This window comes from Thalassophryne amazonica, chromosome 18 (assembly GCF_902500255.1).
Source record: "Thalassophryne amazonica chromosome 18, fThaAma1.1, whole genome shotgun sequence".
In the NCBI taxonomy this organism is placed as follows: domain Eukaryota; kingdom Metazoa; phylum Chordata; class Actinopteri; order Batrachoidiformes; family Batrachoididae; genus Thalassophryne; species Thalassophryne amazonica.
In genome coordinates this window covers 9,884,271-9,903,919 of record NC_047120.1, presented here as the reverse complement: position 1 = coordinate 9,903,919, position 19,649 = coordinate 9,884,271, and the positions used below count along the sequence as shown (strand labels likewise).

The 19,649-nt window shown below is 44.4% G+C and overlaps 1 pseudogene; it reads left to right on the top strand.

The window, feature by feature from the left end:
* Positions 1-13,381: 13,381 nt before the first annotated feature.
* Positions 13,382-15,742, top strand: LOC117531559 (annotated as a pseudogene).
* The last annotated feature ends 3,907 nt before the right edge of the window (positions 15,743-19,649 follow it).

The following is a 19,649-nucleotide window of genomic DNA, read 5'->3' as shown; positions in this document are numbered from 1 at the left end:
AGATAGAGACAGACAGACCCAAGCAGAAAAAAAACAGCAAGAGAATAAACATGCAAAAAACAAAACAAAAAAAACAACAACAAAAAACAAAACGAATAAGAAAAAATAAACAGACCAGAAAAATAAAAACCAAATAACCAGACCAAAACTCAAACCCTGACAAAGCCAAGATGATGAGTTGCATAAGTAATGGAATGCTTTGGTATAATACCTGTAAATATCAATAATCAGTTTTATTGCCACTTTTCTTCAGAAAGGTCAGGGGATGGATACATGAATATTTCCAGTCACTGAATATGTCTTCAATTTTATTGACATTAATTATGAACAAATATAAACAGTATGGCACTCTATGGTAAATCTGTGTGGAGTATTTATTTTTTTTGTATTTCAATCAATCAATCAATTTTTTTTTTATATAGCACCAAATCACAACAAACAGTTGCCCCAAGGCGCTTTATATTGTAAGGCAAGGCCATACAATAATGATGTAAAACCCCAACGGTCAAAACGACCCCCTGTGAGCAAGCACTTGGCTACAGTGGGAAGGAAAAACTCCCTTTTAACAGGAAGAAACCTCCAGCAGAACCAGGCTCAGGGAGGGGCAGTCTTCTGCTGGGACTGGTTGGGGCTGAGGGAGAGAACCAGGAAAAAGACATGCTGTGGAGGGGAGCAGAGATCGATCACTAATGATTAAATGCAGAGTGGTGCATACAGAGCAAAAAGAGAAAGAAACAGTGCATCATGGGAACCCCCCAGCAGTCTACGTCTATAGCAGCATAACTAAGGGATGGTTCAGGGTCACCTGATCCAGCCCTAACTATAAGCTTTAGCAAAAAGGAAAGTTTTAAGCCTAATCTTAAAAGTAGAGAGGGTGTCTGTCTCCCTGATCTGAATTGGGAGCTGGTTCCACAGGAGAGGAGCCTGAAAGCTGAAGGCTCTGCCTCCCATTCTACTCTTACAAACCCTAGGAACTACAAGTAAGCCTGCAGTCTGAGAGCGAAGCGCTCTATTGGGGTGATATGGTACTACGAGGTCCCTAAGATAAGATGGGACCTGATTATTCAAAACCTTATAAGTAAGAAGAAGAATTTTAAATTCTATTCTAGAATTAACAGGAAGCCAATGAAGAGAGGCCAATATGGGTGAGATATGCTCTCTCCTTCTAGTCCCCGTCAGCACTCTAGCTGCAGCATTTTGAATTAACTGAAGGCTTTTTAGGGAACTTTTAGGACAACCTGATAATAATGAATTACAATAGTCCAGCCTAGAGGAAATAAATGCATGAATTAGTTTTTCAGCATCACTCTGAGACAAGACCTTTCTGATTTTAGAGATATTGCGTAAATGCAAAAAAGCAGTCCTACATATTTGTTTAATATGCGCTTTGAATGACATATCCTGATCAAAAATGACTCCAAGATTTCTCACAGTATTACTAGAGGTCAGGGTAATGCCATCCAGAGTAAGGATCTGGTTAGACACCATGTTTCTAAGATTTGTGGGGCCAAGTACAATAACTTCAGTTTTATCTGAGTTTAAAAGCAGGAAATTAGAGGTCATCCATGTCTTTATGTCTGTAAGACAATCCTGCAGTTTAGCTAATTGGTGTGTGTCCTCTGGCTTCATGGATAGATAAAGCTGGGTATCATCTGCGTAACAATGAAAATTTAAGCAATACCGTCTAATAATACTGCCTAAGGGAAGCATATATAAAGTGAATAAAATTGGTCCTAGCACAGAACCTTGTGGAACTCCATAATTAACTTTAGTCTGTGAAGAAGATTCCCCATTTACATGAACAAATTGTAATCTATTAGACAAATATGATTCAAACCACCGCAGCGCAGTGCCTTTAATACCTATGGCATGCTCTAATCTCTGTAATAAAATTTTATGGTCAACAGTATCAAAAGCAGCACTGAGGTCTAACAGAACAAGCACAGAGATGAGTCCACTGTCCGAGGCCATAAGAAGATCATTTGTAACCTTCACTAATGCTGTTTCTGTACTATGATGAATTCTAAAACCTGACTGAAACTCTTCAAATAGACCATTCCTCTGCAGATGATCAGTTAGCTGTTTTACAACTACCCTTTCAAGAATTTTTGAGAGAAAAGGAAGGTTGGAGATTGGCCTATAATTAGCTAAGATAGCTGGGTCTAGTGATGGCTTTTTAAGTAATGGTTTAATTACTGCCACCTTAAAAGCCTGTGGTACATAGCCAACTAACAAAGATAGATTGATCATATTTAAGATCGAAGCATTAAATAATGGTAGGGCTTCCTTGAGCAGCCTGGTAGGAATGGGGTCTAATAAACATGTTGATGGTTTGGATGAAGTAACTAATGAAAATAACTCAGACAGAACAATCGGAGAGAAAGAGTCTAACCAAATACCGGCATCACTGAAAGCAGCCAAAGATAACGATACGTCTTTGGGATGGTTATGAGTAATTTTTTCTCTAATAGTTAAAATTTTGTTAGCAAAGAAAGTCATGAAGTCATTACTAGTTAAAGTTAATGGAATACTCAGCTCAATAGAGCTCTGACTCTTTGTCAGCCTGGCTACAGTGCTGAAAAGAAACCTGGGGTTGTTCTTATTTTCTTCAATTAGTGATGAGTAGAAAGATGTCCTAGCTTTACGGAGGGCTTTTTTATAGAGCAACAGACTCTTTTTCCAGGCTAAGTGAAGATCTTCTAAATTAGTGAGACGCCATTTCCTCTCCAACTTACGGGTTATCTGCTTTAAGCTACGAGTTTGAGAGTTATACCATGGAGTCAGACACTTCTGATTTAAAGCTCTCTTTTTCAGAGGAGCTACAGCATCCAAAGTTGTCTTCAATGAGGATGTAAAACTATTGACGAGATACTCTATCTCCCTTACAGAGTTTAGGTAGCTACTCTGCACTGTGTTGTTATATGGCATTAGAGAACATAAAGAAGGAATCATATCCTTAAACCTAGTTACAGCGCTTTCTGAAAGACTTCTAGTGTAATGAAACTTATTCCCTACTGCTGGGTAGTCCATCAGAGTAAATGTAAATGTTATTAAAAAATGATCAGACAGAAGGGAGTTTTCAGGGAATACTGTTAAGTCTTCTATTTCCATACCATAAGTCAGAACAAGATCTAAGATATGATTAAAGTGGTGGGTGGACTCATTTACTTTTTGAGCAAAGCCAATAGAGTCTAATAATAGATTAAATGCAGTGTTGAGGCTGTCATTCTCAGCATCTGTGTGGATGTTAAAATCGCCCACTGTAATTATCTTATCTGAGCTAAGCACTAAGTCAGACAAAAGGTCTGAAAATTCACAGAGAAACTCACAGTAACGACCAGGTGGACGATAGATAATAACAAATAAAACTGGTTTTTGGGACTTCCAATTTGGATGGACAAGACTAAGAGACAAGCTTTCAAATGAATTAAAGCTCTGTCTGGGTTTTTGATTAATTAATAAGCTGGAATGGAAGATTGCTGCTAATCCACCGCCCCGGCCGGTGCTACGAGCGTTCTGACAGTTAGTGTGACTCGGGGGTGTTGACTCATTTAAACTAACATATTCATCCTGCTGTAACCAGGTTTCTGTTAGGCAGAATAAATCAATATGTTGATCAATTATTATATCATTTACCAACAGGGACTTAGAAGAGAGAGACCTAATGTTTAATAGACCACATTTAACTGTTTTAGTCTGTGGTGCAGTTGAAGGTGCTATATTATTTTTTCTTTTTGAATTTTTATGCTTAAATAGATTTTTGCTGGTTATTGGTAGTCTGGGAGCAGGCACCGTCTCTACGGGGATGGGGTAATGAGGGGATGGCAGGGGGAGAGAAGCTGCAGAGAGGTGTGTAAGACTACAACTCTGCTTCCTGGTCCCAACCCTGGATAGTCACGGTTTGGAGGATTTAAGAAAATTAGCCAGATTTCTAGAAATGAGAGCTGCTCCATCCAAAGTGGGATGGATGCCGTCTCTCCTAACAAGACCAGGTTTTCCCCAGAAGCTTTGCCAATTATCTATGAAGCCCACCTCATTTTTTGGACACCACTCAGACAGCCAGCAATTCAAGGAGAACATGCGGCTAAACATGTCACTCCCGGTCTGATTGGGGAGGGGCCCAGAGAAAACTACAGAGTCCGACATTGTTTTTGCAAAGTTACACACCGATTTAATGTTAATTTTAGTGACCTCCGATTGGCGTAACCGGGTGTCATTACTGCCGACGTGAATTACAATCTTACCAAATTTACGCTTAGCCTTAGCCAGCAGTTTCAAATTTCCTTCAATGTCGCCTGCTCTGGCCCCCGGAAGACAATTGACTATGGTTGCTGGTGTCGCTAACTTCACATTTCTCAAAACAGAGTCGCCAATAACCAGAGTTTGATCCTCGGCGGGTGTGTCATCGAGTGGGGAAAAACGGTTAGAAATGTGAACGGGTTGGCGGTGTACACGGGGCTTCTGTTTAGGGCTACGCTTCCTCCTCACAGTCACCCAGTCAGCCTGCTTTCCCGGCTGCTCGGGATCTGCCAGGGGGGAACTAACGGCGGCTAAGCTACCTTGGTCCGCACCGACTACAGGGGCCTGGCTAGCTGTAGAATTTTCCACGGTGAGGAGCCGAGTCTCCAATTCGCCCAGCCTGGCCTCCAAAGCTACGAATAAGCTACACTTATTACAAGTACCATTACTGCTAAAGGAGGCCGAGGAATAACTAAACATTTCACACCCAGAGCAGAAAAGTGCGGGAGAGACAGGAGAAGCCGCCATGCTAAATCGGCTAAGAGCTAGTAGCTACGCTAAGCTAGCGGATTCCTAAAAACACGCAAAGTGAATAATGTGTAAATAATTTAGAGGTGATTCAGCAGAAGGAGTGCTTTAGTTAAGGCACGTAAAGATTACACTGGGAAACAAATCGTAATCTAGATAACTAGATCAATCTAACTGCGCAGATTAAACAGCTAACAGATACAGAAAAACACAGCTGTGCTCCGGAACAGGAAGTGATACAATACCGCAGTGAGAGCCAACCACCAGTAGAGGCAAGCAAGAGTGCTAATGCACAGATACTGTCAGTGCTGTCAGTCATTTCATTTATATAACACCAAATCACAACAAAGCTGCCTCAAGGCACTTCACACAAGTAAGGTCTAACTGTTGTGTGAGCCGCCCGAAGAGGAGGTCCGCACAGGTGGAAGCACGTGCACAGGGCGCGGCTGCTGCTCCTCCTCCTGCCGACCTGTTGCTGAACAGGGACCCTCCAATGGTCGTTCAACGGACCCCCCCCCATCCCCTGAAGCATACATAAGTCCCCCGGAGCCGTACGGAGGCTGTGTAGAGACGTGCGCGGACTTCCTAATGCAGTGCTCGCTCATCGTCACAGCGCCCAGTAATGTACGCGTCAGACTCCAGCAAGGTGGCTTATGTCATTAATTTGCTTCGAGGTGAGGCACGAGCCTGGGCTATGGCACTTTGGGAGCAGAATTCATGGCTCCTAACGACATACACTGGGTTCGTAAGGGAGTTCAGACAGGTCACCCTAATCGAGGCGAATCTGCTTCCACTTTGCTGCTGTCCATTTGACAGGGGCGTCGGAGCACTGCAGAGTATGCAGTCGACTTCCGCGTCGCGACCGCGAGGGCCGGCTGGAATGCGGTAGTGCTGAGCCGCCTTCGTAAACGGACTGTCTCCGGTCCTGACAGAGCACCTGGTGGGTAGGGACGAGCTGCGGGATTTAGACGGGCTTATTGACTTAGTCATACGTTTAGACAACCGATTGGAAGAACGTCGACGGGAGCGAGATGAAGGACGTGGCCGGGCACGCGCCGCCCCTCTCCCTTCCCGGTCCGAAGCAGCCCCGCCTTCCCCACGCTCCAGAGCCAGAGTGCTCCATGTGATGACAGCTCCCCCTGCTGTCAGCTCCCCCCGAAGCTATGGACACGAGCAGGGCCAAAATGAAATTAGAAAACAGACTGAGGAGGATGGCCCGCGGAGAGTGCTTTTTCTGCGGCTCTAATGAGCATTTGCAGAAACAATGCCCCAAGCGGTTAAACACCAACGCTCACCTTTAGAGACTGGGCTAAGGGTGGGCCATAACACACATGCGGGTAATGCACGAAAATCCGCACGAATCCCAGTTGTGATCCTCTGTGGGGATTTAACCCTTCAAGCCCCAGCACTAATCGACACGGGGTCAAAAGGGAATCTGCTAGATAGCAGATGGGCTAAGGAAGTGGGGCTCCCTCTAGTGGCCCTTCCTTCACCAGTGAGGGTACAGGCACTAGATGGCACCCTTCTTCCACTAATAACACACCAGACACAGCCCTTAAGACTGGTTGTGTCTGGAAACCACAGGGAGGAGATCGTGTTCTTTGTAACACCTTCTACCTCCAGAGTTATTTTGGGCTATCCATGGATTAGTAAGTACAATCCCCGGATCGATTGGCAGTCTGGGGTTGTGGCTCAATGGAGCGAAACCTGCCACCGGGAGTGTTTAAGATCCTCGGTCCCACCCGGTGTGACTGCTAAAGAGGAGGTTCGAGTCCCTCCCAATCTCACGGCGGTGCCGGCTGAGTATCACGATCTTGCTGACATTTTCAGCAAAGATCTGGCACTCATGCTTCCCCCGCATTGACTGTATGATTGTGCCATACATTTGATCCCGGGCGCTGAGTATCCATCCAGCAAGTTATACAACCCCTGGCAAAAATGATGGAATCACCGGCCTCGGAGGATGTTCATTCAGTTGTTTAATTTTGTAGAAAAAAAGCAGATCACAGACATGACACAAAACTAAAGTCATTTCAAATGGCAACTTTCTGGCTTTAAGAAACACTATAAGAAATCAAGAAAAAAAAAATTGTGGCAGTCAGTAACGGTTACTTTTTTAGACCAAGCAGAGGGAAAAAAATATGGACTCACTCAATTCTGAGGAATAAATTATGGAATCACCCTGTAAGTCTTCATCCCCAAAACTAACACCAGCATCAAATCAGATCTGCTCGTTAGTCTGCATCTAAAAAGGAGTGATCACACCTTGGAGAGCTGTTGCACCAAGTGGACTGACATGAATCATGGCTCCAACACGAGAGATGTCAATTGAAACAAAGGAGAGGATTATCAAACTCTTAAAAGAGTGTAAATCATCACGCAATGTTGCAAAAGATGTTGGTTGTACACAGTCAGCTGTGTCTAAACTCTGGATCAAATACAAACAACATGGGAAGGTTGTTAAAGGCAAACATACTGGTAGACCAAGGAAGACATCAAAGCGTCAAGATAGAAAACTTAAAGCAATATGTCTCAAAAATCGAAAATGCACAACAAAACAAATGAGGAATGAATGGGAGGAAACTGGAGTCAACGTCTGTGACTGAACTGTAAGAAACTGCCTAAAGGAAATGGGATTTACATACAGAAAAGCTAAACAAAAGCCATCATTAACACCTAAACAGAAAAAAACAAGGTTACAATGGGCTAAGGAAAAGCAATCGTGGACTGTGGATGACTGGATGAATGTCATATTCAGTGATGAATTGCGAATCTGCATTGGGCAAGGTGATGATGCTGGAACTTTTGTTTGGTGCTGTTCCAATGAGATTTATAAAGATGACTGCCTGAAGAGAACATGTAAATTTCCACAGTCATTGATGATATGGGGCTGCATGTCAGGTAAAGGCACTGGGGAGATGGCTGTCATTAGATCATCAATAAATGCACAAGTTTACGTTGATATTTTGGACACTTTTCTTATCCCATCAATTGAAAGGATGTTTGGGGATGATGAAATCATTTTTCGAGCAAAAACTGTGAAAACATTCCTTGCAAAAAGACACATAGGGTCAATGTCATGGCCTGCAAATAGTCCGGATCTTAATCCAATTGAAAATCTTTGGTGGAAGTTGAAGAAAATGGTCCATGACAAGGCTCCAACCTGCAAAGCTCATCTGGCAACAGCAATCAGAGAAAATTGGAGCCAGATTGATGAAGAGTACTGTTTGTCACTCATTAAGTCCATGCCTCAGAGACTGCAAGCTGTTATAAAAGCCAGAGGTGGTGCAACAAAATACTAGTGATGTGTTGGAGCGTTCTTTTGTTTTTCATGATTCCATAATTTTTTCCTCAGAATTGAGTGAGTCCATATTTTTTTCCCTCTGCTTTGTCTAAAAAAGTAACCATTACTGACTGCCACAATTTTTTTTCCTGATTTCTTATAGTGTTTCTTAAAGCCAGAAAGTTGTCATTTGAAATGACTTTAGTTTTGTGTCATGTCTGTGATCTGCTTTTTTTTCTACAAAATTAAACCTGTGCCAGGGGCAAGGCAGTACACCAACCAGAGAAGGGACTCCTCCAGCCGCTGCCAGTGCCTCATCGCCCCTAGTCCCACATTGGCCTGGACTTCGTCACAGGTCTCCCTGCGTCCCAGGGAATGACAACCATCCTGACGATAGTGGACCGGTTCTCCAAGGCGGCCCTCCCGAAGCTCTCGATGGCCCAGGAGACTGCAGACCTCCTGGTCCACCACGTTGTACGTCTGCATGGTATTCCTGCGAACATCGTCTCGGATCATGGTCCCCAGTTCTCCTGGCAAGTCTGGAGGAGTTTCTGTAGGGAACTGGGGGCCACCGTGAGCCTTTCGTCCGGGTACCACCCTCAGACCAACAGACAGGCAGAGCGGGTCAATCAGGAGCTGGAACAGGCCTTGCGATGTGTGACATCCGCGCACCCAATGGCCTGGAGTCAACATCTGGCCTGGATCGAGTACGCTCATAACAGCCAAGTCTCGTCTCCAACTCTCTCCTCGTTCGAAGCGTGTTTGGGGTACCAGCCCCCATTGTTTCCGGCTGTGGAGGGAGAGGTCGGGGTTCCCTCGGTCCAGGCCCACCTCAGGAGGTGCCGTCGGGTGTGGCGAACAGCCCGCTTTGCCCTGCTGAAAGCCCGGACGAGGGCGAAGAGCCATGCAGACCGCCGACGCACCCCGGCCCCAGAATATCAGCTCGGGCAGGAGGTCTGGCTGTCTACAAAGAACATCCCGCTCAACACAGAGTCACCAAAACTGATGGACAGATATATCGGACCATTCAAGATCACCAAAATCATCAGTCCAGCCGCAGTGAAGCTGAAACTCCCAGCTTCACTGCGGATCCATCCAGTTTTTCATGTCTCCAAGCTCAAACCATATCACACCTCGGACCTTTGCACCCCTGGACCAGCGCCGCCTCCTGCCCGCATCATCGAAGGCGAGCCTGCGTGTACAGTCCGCAGGCTCCTGGATGTTCGCCGGAGGGGTCGGGGTCTCCAGTATCTGGTGGACTGGGAGGGTTATGAACCTGAAGAACGCTCCTGGGTGAAGAGGAGCTTCATCCTAGATCCGGCCCTCCTGGCCGATTTCTACCAGCGACACCCCGACAAGCCTGGGGGGGGGGTCCTATTGTGTGGGCCGCCCAAAGAGGAGGTACTGCTGGCCAACGCCAGAGGGTGCCCTGCCTGTTGTCGGGTTTCAGGCACCAGAGGGCGCAGTTGCCATCCAGGAGCCAGGACTGACAGCTGTCAGCAATCACCATCAGCACCACCATAAAAGCCTGGAGGAGACACCACATCTCTGCCGAGATATCAGCTTACCTAACAGGTAACCTCTCAGCCATTTCTGTGCCGTTCGCACATTATTTGCTACTGAGTTTGCAGTCGTAACCTTTGTATGCTCGCAGCTTGGAGCTGGGTTTGTGGAGGTTGGAGGGAGTTGGCGTTTCCCACTCCTCACTTTCCTGAACTTTAAGTATACTATTGGTACTGCACGTTCTCAGCGTTCCTGTTTCTGGGAGTGGTGGATTTTCCCTCAGGAAGGACTGCTGCTGCTGACTGCTTACTGGGTGTCCACACACCCACCATTAACCTGTTTTTGTTCCTGCCAGCAGTACCGGATCTGACAGCTGGAAGCAGAGCTCACCTGGGGACTCAGGACTTGGCGGCTTCGGTGTACTGCAGGTCTCCATTGGTGGTGGAACCTTGTGGGCCCCGGCTCTTCTCTGGATAGGCGTCTCCTACCCTCAGGCCTGCCCACAAGTCACCTGTTGTATTTTGTGATTGACTGTCTAAAAGCAGTATTTGACCTGTTGTGCACATTTGCTGCAATAAATTGTATTTATTGGTTTATCTATTGACCGCTCCTTTACGCCCCCTGTTGTGGGTCCGTGCATTACACTTTCCCCAACATTAACCTTATCAAGTATTACGTCAAAACTACTCCAAAGAGTCTCACCAAATTTGCACCACACATAGATATTAGACCATGGAAGACTCCACTGAATTTTGGAGGTGATGCGGATCCAGGTAGGCAAATGTCACTAATCTCTGATTGCGCTTGTTATTTATTTATTTATTTATAATTTATATTGCTTTTCACTTTTCAAGCCTCAATTTCACCCCTTTCCCATGCTCAAAAACTCACCAAACTTTGGAAAGTCGTTCAGCCAGATCTGAAATTCACTATTTCTGCGGTCGCTCACATGCTCACAGCGAAATGGCGACATAGCGCCCCCAACAAATTTTCAAAAAAACCCTCTCCATTAGGGTTTTTTGTTGTAGCCTCATGAAATTAGGTACACATATTTAACATGCTGGGAAGCACAAAAAAGTCTCTTAACGTCATGGTGAAATGTCGACAGGAAGTCGGCCATTTTGATTTGAAGCTTTGATTTTGAGGTAATTTTTGCCATTTTTGGTTATTTCCACTACTTACATTTGAACAAACTCCTCCTAGGGATTTCATTCATCATCTTCAAATTTATTACACATCATCATGACCCCATGCTGATCAAAAGTTGTCAAAAGAATTTCTGTAGGTCACAAGGGGTGGCTGCTACAATTCATCAAACTTTGGCGAGCATTTTGGAGCACGCCGTTTCACTTCGAATGGCTGTCATGCCCACATACTTCATCGTAGATCCTTCAAACTTGCTGGACATGATGAGGGCTCTGCCCTAAACATCTGCATATATTAACTTCCCACCTAAGGCATAGTGCCCCCGGTGGTAACAGAAAACGTCCTATTCATGTTTTAACAGGTACTGAAGTCACATAGTTAACCCCATCAACTTCATTCCACTTCTAAAACATGCAGAACAAGTTGGTGAATGTAGGCGATGATCACCTTGAAGTCACAAATAATGGTGTCCTTGTGGCAGCATCAGTGGTGGGCACAGATAACCAAAAATTTAACTTCGATAACAGATAACTGAAAAGTTATCTTTGATAAAGATAAAACGATAAGTTTCAGATAATCGATGAATTCCAGTATTGTCTCTGGTACATTTGCAACTACTAACAAACTGAATTTGAGTTTTAACACCACGATCACTTCTGGTAGCATCAAAAGCGCCAACAGACCCAAACAATGAGCCCACACTTATGTTTTTGAACATCTTGCCCCTTGCTGGAAGCTCTTGCTTACTACATGGCTTCCAGCACAGACACAAGTTGCGAGCAGCCACAAAAGCCCAACTCTCTACCCAATCACAACGCTCTGGTCAGGCGGAGGTCTTGGAAAATAAAGCAATGCTGAGTTATGGTTTGGTGTATAAATAAAATGAATACTGATAGAATAACTCCATTAATGTCAATTCTGTCATTTGTACAAAGTTAAAATATAACATATATCTTTTAATGTTGAATAATGCACTAATTCTGAAGTTTTGTAACAAACACAGACAGATCGCAAAGGATTCTGGGTAAAATGTGCCTCTGCTAAACACTGATTGGTTCAGTCATTTATTATGTAAACCAACACGTTAATGTGACGTGTGTCGCATGTTGGTGTTTACAGATAAATGTGCTTTTGTAAAATATTAATTTTTTTTATTTCTAAAAACAGCCATTTTTACAGAGCCCTGGAAGTGTCATCGCAAAATGTTTTACATGTGGCGAGAATGTGCGCTCATTTTATTATATTGTGCATACGTTTTATGATGTTGTGCGCATGTTTTATTATATTGTGCACACGTTTTATTATATTGTAAAACGTGCGCTCAATATTGTCTTGACACATGAATGTTGGCTATTCGCCTTATTGACGTTTCAAATCCCGCAAAACCTCTGAGAGGTTGGCCCGCTGTGAGATCTCATTAACATTGAGAACTGCATTGAGATGCTCTGATCACGCTGCACTTTAACGGCTGCACACAGACAACACCATTAACATCGCAACATAAAACTATTTTTATATTGTGCCTAAAACTCTCGTGAATATATTCTCTGGGTTTTTAGACGTTGTTATTGTGTTTGTTTTATGTAAACATGGGAGAATCACAGGCTGTCTCTCCGTTATTTTCAATGGGAGCTGCTGTGAGCTACAATCGCTTCCTGATCATGTCATTCTAGAGGAAAGTGAAGTTTGCTCTTTAACGTCTTGATTATTGTTCTTTACAACACTGTTTGTCCTCTTTGTTTGAGACTAATTGTGATGTAGTGGTACTTCATCTCATGTCACACCACACCAGCAGGTGGTGCCCTCTTACCTCCAATATGTATTGTGCCGGAAGTAGAATAAACCAGTGTGAAAGTACCCAGCTCAGAGTCCAGTCATGTTTGTGTGAGCTCCACTCTTTGGCAAGATATAATAAATTGGCAACGAGTAAGGTGACCCACTAATGTCATCTTCTGATGGAGGAGGCTCAGCATTAGAAGGGGAGGGAGAAGAATCCCAGGACAACCGGATCGAGGAGCAAGCAGTTCAAAACGAACCCCCTCGAGAAGCACAGGCACAGACACCGCCACCGCCAGTAAGAATGGCAACGCTTTTGGGACACATTGATGCCTACGACGAATCATCGGAGCAATGGTCGACTTATGTCGAGAGGTTTGAACATTTTATTGAAGCCAATGATGTCCCCGCTGCAAAGAAGGTGGTAGTATTCTTAAGTGTCATTGGGGCAACTACATATGGCCTACTGCGTAGCTTACTAGCTCCGGATAAACCTAGCAGTAAAACTTACAAAGATTTAGTGGACACCCTGGATGGTCATTTCTCCCCCAAGCCCATAATAATTGAAGAGAGATTCTGATTTCACAAACACAATCAGGAAGAGGGGGAGACCTTAGCACAATATGTGGCCATTTTGAAAAAGTTATCTGAGCATTGTGATTTTGGCGCACATTTTCAAGATGCCCTGCGCGATAGACTCGTTTGTGGGCTCAATAATGAGACTATTCAAAGGAAACTCCTGACGGAGGAAAAACTCGATTTTAAGAAAGCAGTCGAAATGGCATTGGCAATGGAAGTGGTAGCGAGGGAATCACTACATTTGAAAACTCATTGAAAGTGCATGCTGTGTCCACATCTTCGCCACAGGGTGGCGACAAATCTTTGTCTGGGGGACATCGTTTCAGCAAACTGGACCTTTCACAGGCCTACCTTCAGGTACCAGTTAAGACAGATTCTAGGAAATATCTTACGATCACCACCCACAAGTGCATGTTCTGCTACAATCGTTTACCATTTGGAATTACTTCCGCGCCTTCCATATTCCAGAGAATTATGGACCAAGTGCTCCAAGGGCTACCAAATGTACATTGCTTTCTGGATGACATTCTCATCACAGGCCAAGATGATGTGCACCATCTGAGAAATCTCGAAGCCGTATTGAGTCGTCTTGAAAAATTTGGGCTCTGAGTCCAAAAAGAGAAATGTGAGTTCTTCAGGAGCTTGCTAGAGTACTTGGGGCACATGATTGATTCTGTAGGGCTCCACAAGTCTGATGATAAGATCAAAGCCATCGTGGAGGCCCCCATGCCGAACGATACGACCTAGTTGCGCTCTTTCCTTGGGCTCATTAACTATTACACACGCTTCGTCCCGAACATGTCGACCCTTTTACACCCATTGAATGCGTTGCTACATAAGGGGGTGAAGTGGGAATGGTCCGGGAGATGTGATGAAGCTTTCCAAAAAGCAAAGGAACAGTTATCCAGCAAAAGTGTACTGATGCATTACAATCCCAGACTGCCAGTTATACTCGCCTGTGATGCCTCGCCCTATGGGGTGGGGGCAGTCATCTCACATCGACTGCCAAATGGGGAAGAACGACCCATAGCCTTTGCTTCACGGACGCTTAGCAAGGCAGAGCAGAATTATGCTCAAATTGAGCGAGAGGCATTAGGAATAATATTTGGGGTCAGACGTTTTCATTCATACCTCTATCGCCGTCATTTTACCCTACTTACTGATAACCGGCCCTTGACAACAATCTTGAGCCCTAGCAAAACGACACTGTCCATGGCTGCCGCAAGACTACAGCACTGGGCACTCATATTGGCAGCGCACGATTATACAATAAGGTACAGATGCACCGCTGACCATGGCAATGCAGACGGTCTCTCGCGTCTGCCTCTGCCAGTGCAACACAAAGAAAAACAAGGGACAGTTGACTCATTTCTGATAAAATACATTGAAAGCCTTCCAATCCACTGCAGTGAGCTGAAAAGAGAAACCAAAGCAGATGCCACATTCTCACAGGTGATCGAGATGGCGTCAACCGGTCGTTTTCCACCAGCCAAGGACGCAGACAGGAGTCTGGTCCCGTATATCATACGGAAAGATGAACTCTCCGTACTTCAAGGCTGCTTAATGTGGGGAAACCGAGTTGTAGTCCCACCCAAACTACGTCAGCATGTCTTAGACGAACTCCACGCCGGACACCTGGGCGTGGTCAGGATGAAATCCCTGGCGAGAAGCTACGTATGGTGGCCGGGTCTGGATGTGCAGGTGGAGGAGAGGTGCAAGACGTGCACCCTGTGCCAACAATGTCAAAAGAGCCCTGCCCTCACACCGCTTCACCCATGACCCTGGCCAACAGGTCCGTGGCAGCGAATTCATATCGATTTCGCCGGCCCCTTGGAGGGGCGCATGTTCTTCGTCATTGTGGATGCTCATTTCAAGTGGCCCGAAGTCATATTGATGGATTCAACCTCATCTGCAAAAACGATTGAAGTTTTAAGAGGCCTCTTCAGTCATTACGGAGTACCAGAGGTCCTAGTGAGTGATAATGGACCTCAATTCACTTCTGAGGAGTTTGCCCACTTTTTAACATCCAATGGCATTACGCACAAACGCTCCGCTCCCTTCCATCCGGCAACGAACGGCCTGGCAGAGCGTTTCGTGCAGACATTTAAACATTCTCTGAAGTCGTCGAGGGATACAGCTTCGGTCCAGCGGCAATTCGATGCTTTCCTGCTACACTACAGAAACACCCCCCATGCCACTACAAAAGAGTCACCTGCTACGTTGTTTCTCCGTCGCAGACTGCGCACCCACCTAGACCTGCTGAAACCGAGCATGTCAGCCGTGGTGGATCGAGCGCAAGAGGACCAACAGCGACTCCGCGGCGCACACACTGAAGCGAGAACTTTTGAAGTGGGAGACGCTGTGCTTGTCCGGGACTATCGGAAGGGGGAGGAAAAGTGGATGACTGGTACGGTTACATCGCAAGCAGGGCCAAGTTCATACCAGGTCGAAGTTGCGTCAAATCAGCAGTGGAATCGACATGCAGACCAGATGGTGGCCTGTCACCCCAGCATCGTGCAGCCAGCCACAGAGAAACAACTGACACCCACTGCAGTTGTTCCAACAGCCATGACTGACACCGGTGATGCGTCGGAGACAGCGAGCCCTATGACGGTAACAAGCTCACCACCTTCAGGTCAGTCAGACACACATACCAACCCCGCAACACCCCAGCCAACACTGAACTGATATCCAAGACGGATTTGCAAACCACCCGACAGACTGACCCCTTTAAACAACTGGGTATGATCTCTGAAATGTTTAGTTACAGAGTGTTGTCTCAAGAAGGGGGCACAATAATCCCCCGACACACTCAAGGTGCTGAGGCAGTCTACCCTCACCCTTAAGTTAGGATATAATGTTCAATAACTGTTCGGTTAGTTACAGATTCAATGTTACTGTTTAACATTTAGGTTACTGAGCCAATGCTTCTTAAAGTACATATTTGGGAATCCGGGGAACTGAATAAGAGGGGAGGAGTTGTGATGTATTGGTACTTCATCTCGTGTCACACCACACCACCAGGCGGCGCCCTCTTACCTCCAATATGTATTGTGCCGGAAGTAGAATAAACCAGTGTGAAAGTACCCAGCTCAGAGTCCGGTCATGTTTGTGTGAGCTCCACTTTTTGGCAAGATATAATACTAATATATATAATATGTCTGAAATTCGGTTTGCATTTATTAAATTACACGCAGATTAAACGTAACAGACACGGATTATTTGTTATAATTGCAAGTTTTCAGGGTATCATGCATGCAGTCTCTTACTAACATGACGAAAAGCATTAAAAATACATTTTTGTAGTATAATATTAATTTACAACATTTACAATGCTGTTGTCCGTAGATCCTGATCAGAATGTTTCAAATGCATTTCCCATGTCGTGAACGTACTGAGATTACCCTATCCTACCCATAATGCACTGCTGGGCACAGCATTTATCCACACTGAAACCTTAAAAATTAGCGTATTACTTTAAAACTAAAACATATATCTGATATTTTCACTTTATAAAACTTCAGACATGACATTAATTTAAATAACTTGTCCGACATTAGTTTGGTTAAAAGTTGAACCATAATTTAAAAATGTATGCCTCTGGATGACTTGGGTGATATTGCCCGCATATCAGTATGGGGTTAAAAGAAATGAGGTTTTTTTTGGGACATGACAACCTCTTACAGGTGATGGGCATTGCCCATGGACTGGGCAAAATGCCTCTATAGTGCTCTCTTAAACCTTTCAAAAAACCCTCCCCATAGGGTTTTTTTGCAATAGGGAGATGAAAATTGGTACACGTGTGACTTGCATAGATATACAAAAATGTCTCTTGCATCATTGGCCTACTCCAAACAGTACGTTGGCCATTTTGAATTTTCGTGTCATTTCGGCACCATTTCCACACGTTGTATCTGAACAAACGTCTCCTAGGGATTTTGTCCAATACACTTCAAATTTCTTCCGATCATCCAGAGACTATACCGATCAAAAGTTATCAAAAGCTTTTTTCGATGTCAAAGGGTGTGGCCGCTATGGTGCGGCTATTTTGATCCTTCGCCATGGAACATCAAGTCATGATAACTCCTTCATCAATCAATCAATCAATTTTTTTATATAGCGCCAAATCACAACAAACAGTTGCCCCAAGGCGCTTTATATTGTAAGGCAAGGCCATACAATAATTATGTAAAACCCCAACGGTCAAAACGACCCCCTGTGAGCAAGCACTTGGCTACAGTGGGAAGGAAAAACTCCCTTTTAACAGGAAGAAACCTCCAGCAGAACCAGGCTCAGGGAGGGGCAGTCTTCTGCTGGGACTGGTTGGGGCTGAGGGAGAGAACCAGGAAAAAGACATGCTGTGGAGGGGAGCAGAGATCGATCACTAATGATTAAATGCAGAGTGGTGCATACAGAGCAAAAAGACACTTCATGCTTTGTCTGATTGACTTGAAACTTAATTGTGATGCGGGCCGGCCCCTGAACACACCCGCCTCCTCTGCTTGTGCTCTGAGCACCCCCTAGTGGATGAACCATCAACTTGTCATAACTCCTTCATGCATTGTCTGATTTACTTGAAACTTGAACTGTGTGATGAGTGTCTGCCCCTGTATGCACCTGCCCACATCTGGTCACAAGGGGACACGGTGGCATATGACTGCTTGCAGTCCTAGTTTTATATGTATTCTCTCTTTGCTATTTTGTGCTCTGGAAACACCTCTTTCATTTGGTTAAATTTTATGTTTCTTTGGTTTTACTTCTCCAGACCATTTAAGTTGACTCATGTTTATACACCTTACTTTTCATTGTACTTTGTTGCAATGACAAATAAAGTATCTGTATCTGTAAATCCAAAATTCAAATTAAGCAATGATAATGTAATCAAGAGGACATGAAGGCTCACACTGTAACTTCACGGTGGAAAAGAGAATCACGAGACGGTATACGGATGATTATAGATTATTATATTTATTACAATAATTATTATTATAGATTATTGTTTTAGTGTATCTAATAGGTAATAAATCATCTGGGCTTTTTAAATGTTTCTTAACATTGGCTAAAAAAAAGGTGCTTTGTTTATTTCATAAAAACATGCAAAAAAAGTTGGGGACATGACAACTATTTTTTCCTGTTGATCAGTGGAACTGAATTTTCCCTGTTAGCGCCCTGGACATGGACTATGACATCTGTTTTAAATACAGATGTAAAACTTTTAGCAAATATACCACTGTTTCGGAAAAATGATCCATTTGCCTGAAGTGTTCCAGTCATATAGAAACACCCAGATCAGTCTGATGTGTGCGGTGCGACAACAACGACATTAATATGTTCCTGGAAGAAAGAAGCTATCTGTGTGAGGAAGGTTCTGAAGGAAACCTCCTCCACTCATCTGAAGTTTGAAGTCACGTGTGTAGGAGATGTTCTGCTACCTGAACATTAAATAGGAAGTCCAGATACTTTGTACAAAACATCTTAATGATTTAGGATGGACCTGACAACAGCACACACACACACACACACACACACACACACACACACACACACACACACACACACACACACACACACACACACACACACACACACACACACACACACACACACACACCTGACCAATCTCTGTAGAGTCCTCCAGGGACAGGCTGCTGGCGACATGAGTATCGACGAGCGCGCGGCTTCCTGGTGTGCGCTGATAAATTTATCAGCCTCAGCGAGGACAGATAACCACTTCATCTGGTCAAGGTCAACACTCACCGCATTCCTCAGTCACACACACACACACACACACACACACACACACACACACACACACACACACACACACACACACACACACACACACAAACAGACATCAGACAAACAAACAGACATCAGACACACAAACAGACATAAGACACACAAACAGACAACAGGCCAACAAACAGACAACATACACACAAACAGACATCAGACACACAAACAGACAACAGGCCAACAAACAGACAACAGACACACAAACAGACATCAGACACACAAACAGACAACAGACACATAAACAGACAACAGGCCAACAAACAGACAACAGACACACAATCAGACAACAGGCCAACAAACAGACAACAGACACACAAACAGACATCAGACACACAAACAGACAACAGACACATAAACAGACAACAGGCCAACAAACAGACAACATACACACAAACAGACATCAGACACACAATCAGACAACAGGCCAACAAACAGACAACAGACACACAAACAGACATCAGACACACAATCAGACAATAGGCCAACAGACCAACAGACATCAGACACACTAACAGCAAACAGTCATACAGACTATAGACACGTAAACAAACTTCAGACACTCACACAAAACAGTCATACAAACAGACTTCAGACATGCAAACAGACTTCAGACACACAAACAGAAAACAGTCGTATAAACAGACTTCAGACATGAAAAAAGAAAAGTCATACAAACAGACTTCAGACATGCAAACAGAAAACAGTCGTATAAACAGATTTCAGACATGAAAAAAGAAAACAGTCATACAAACAGACTTCAGACACGCAAACAGACTTCAGACACTCAAACAGAAAACAG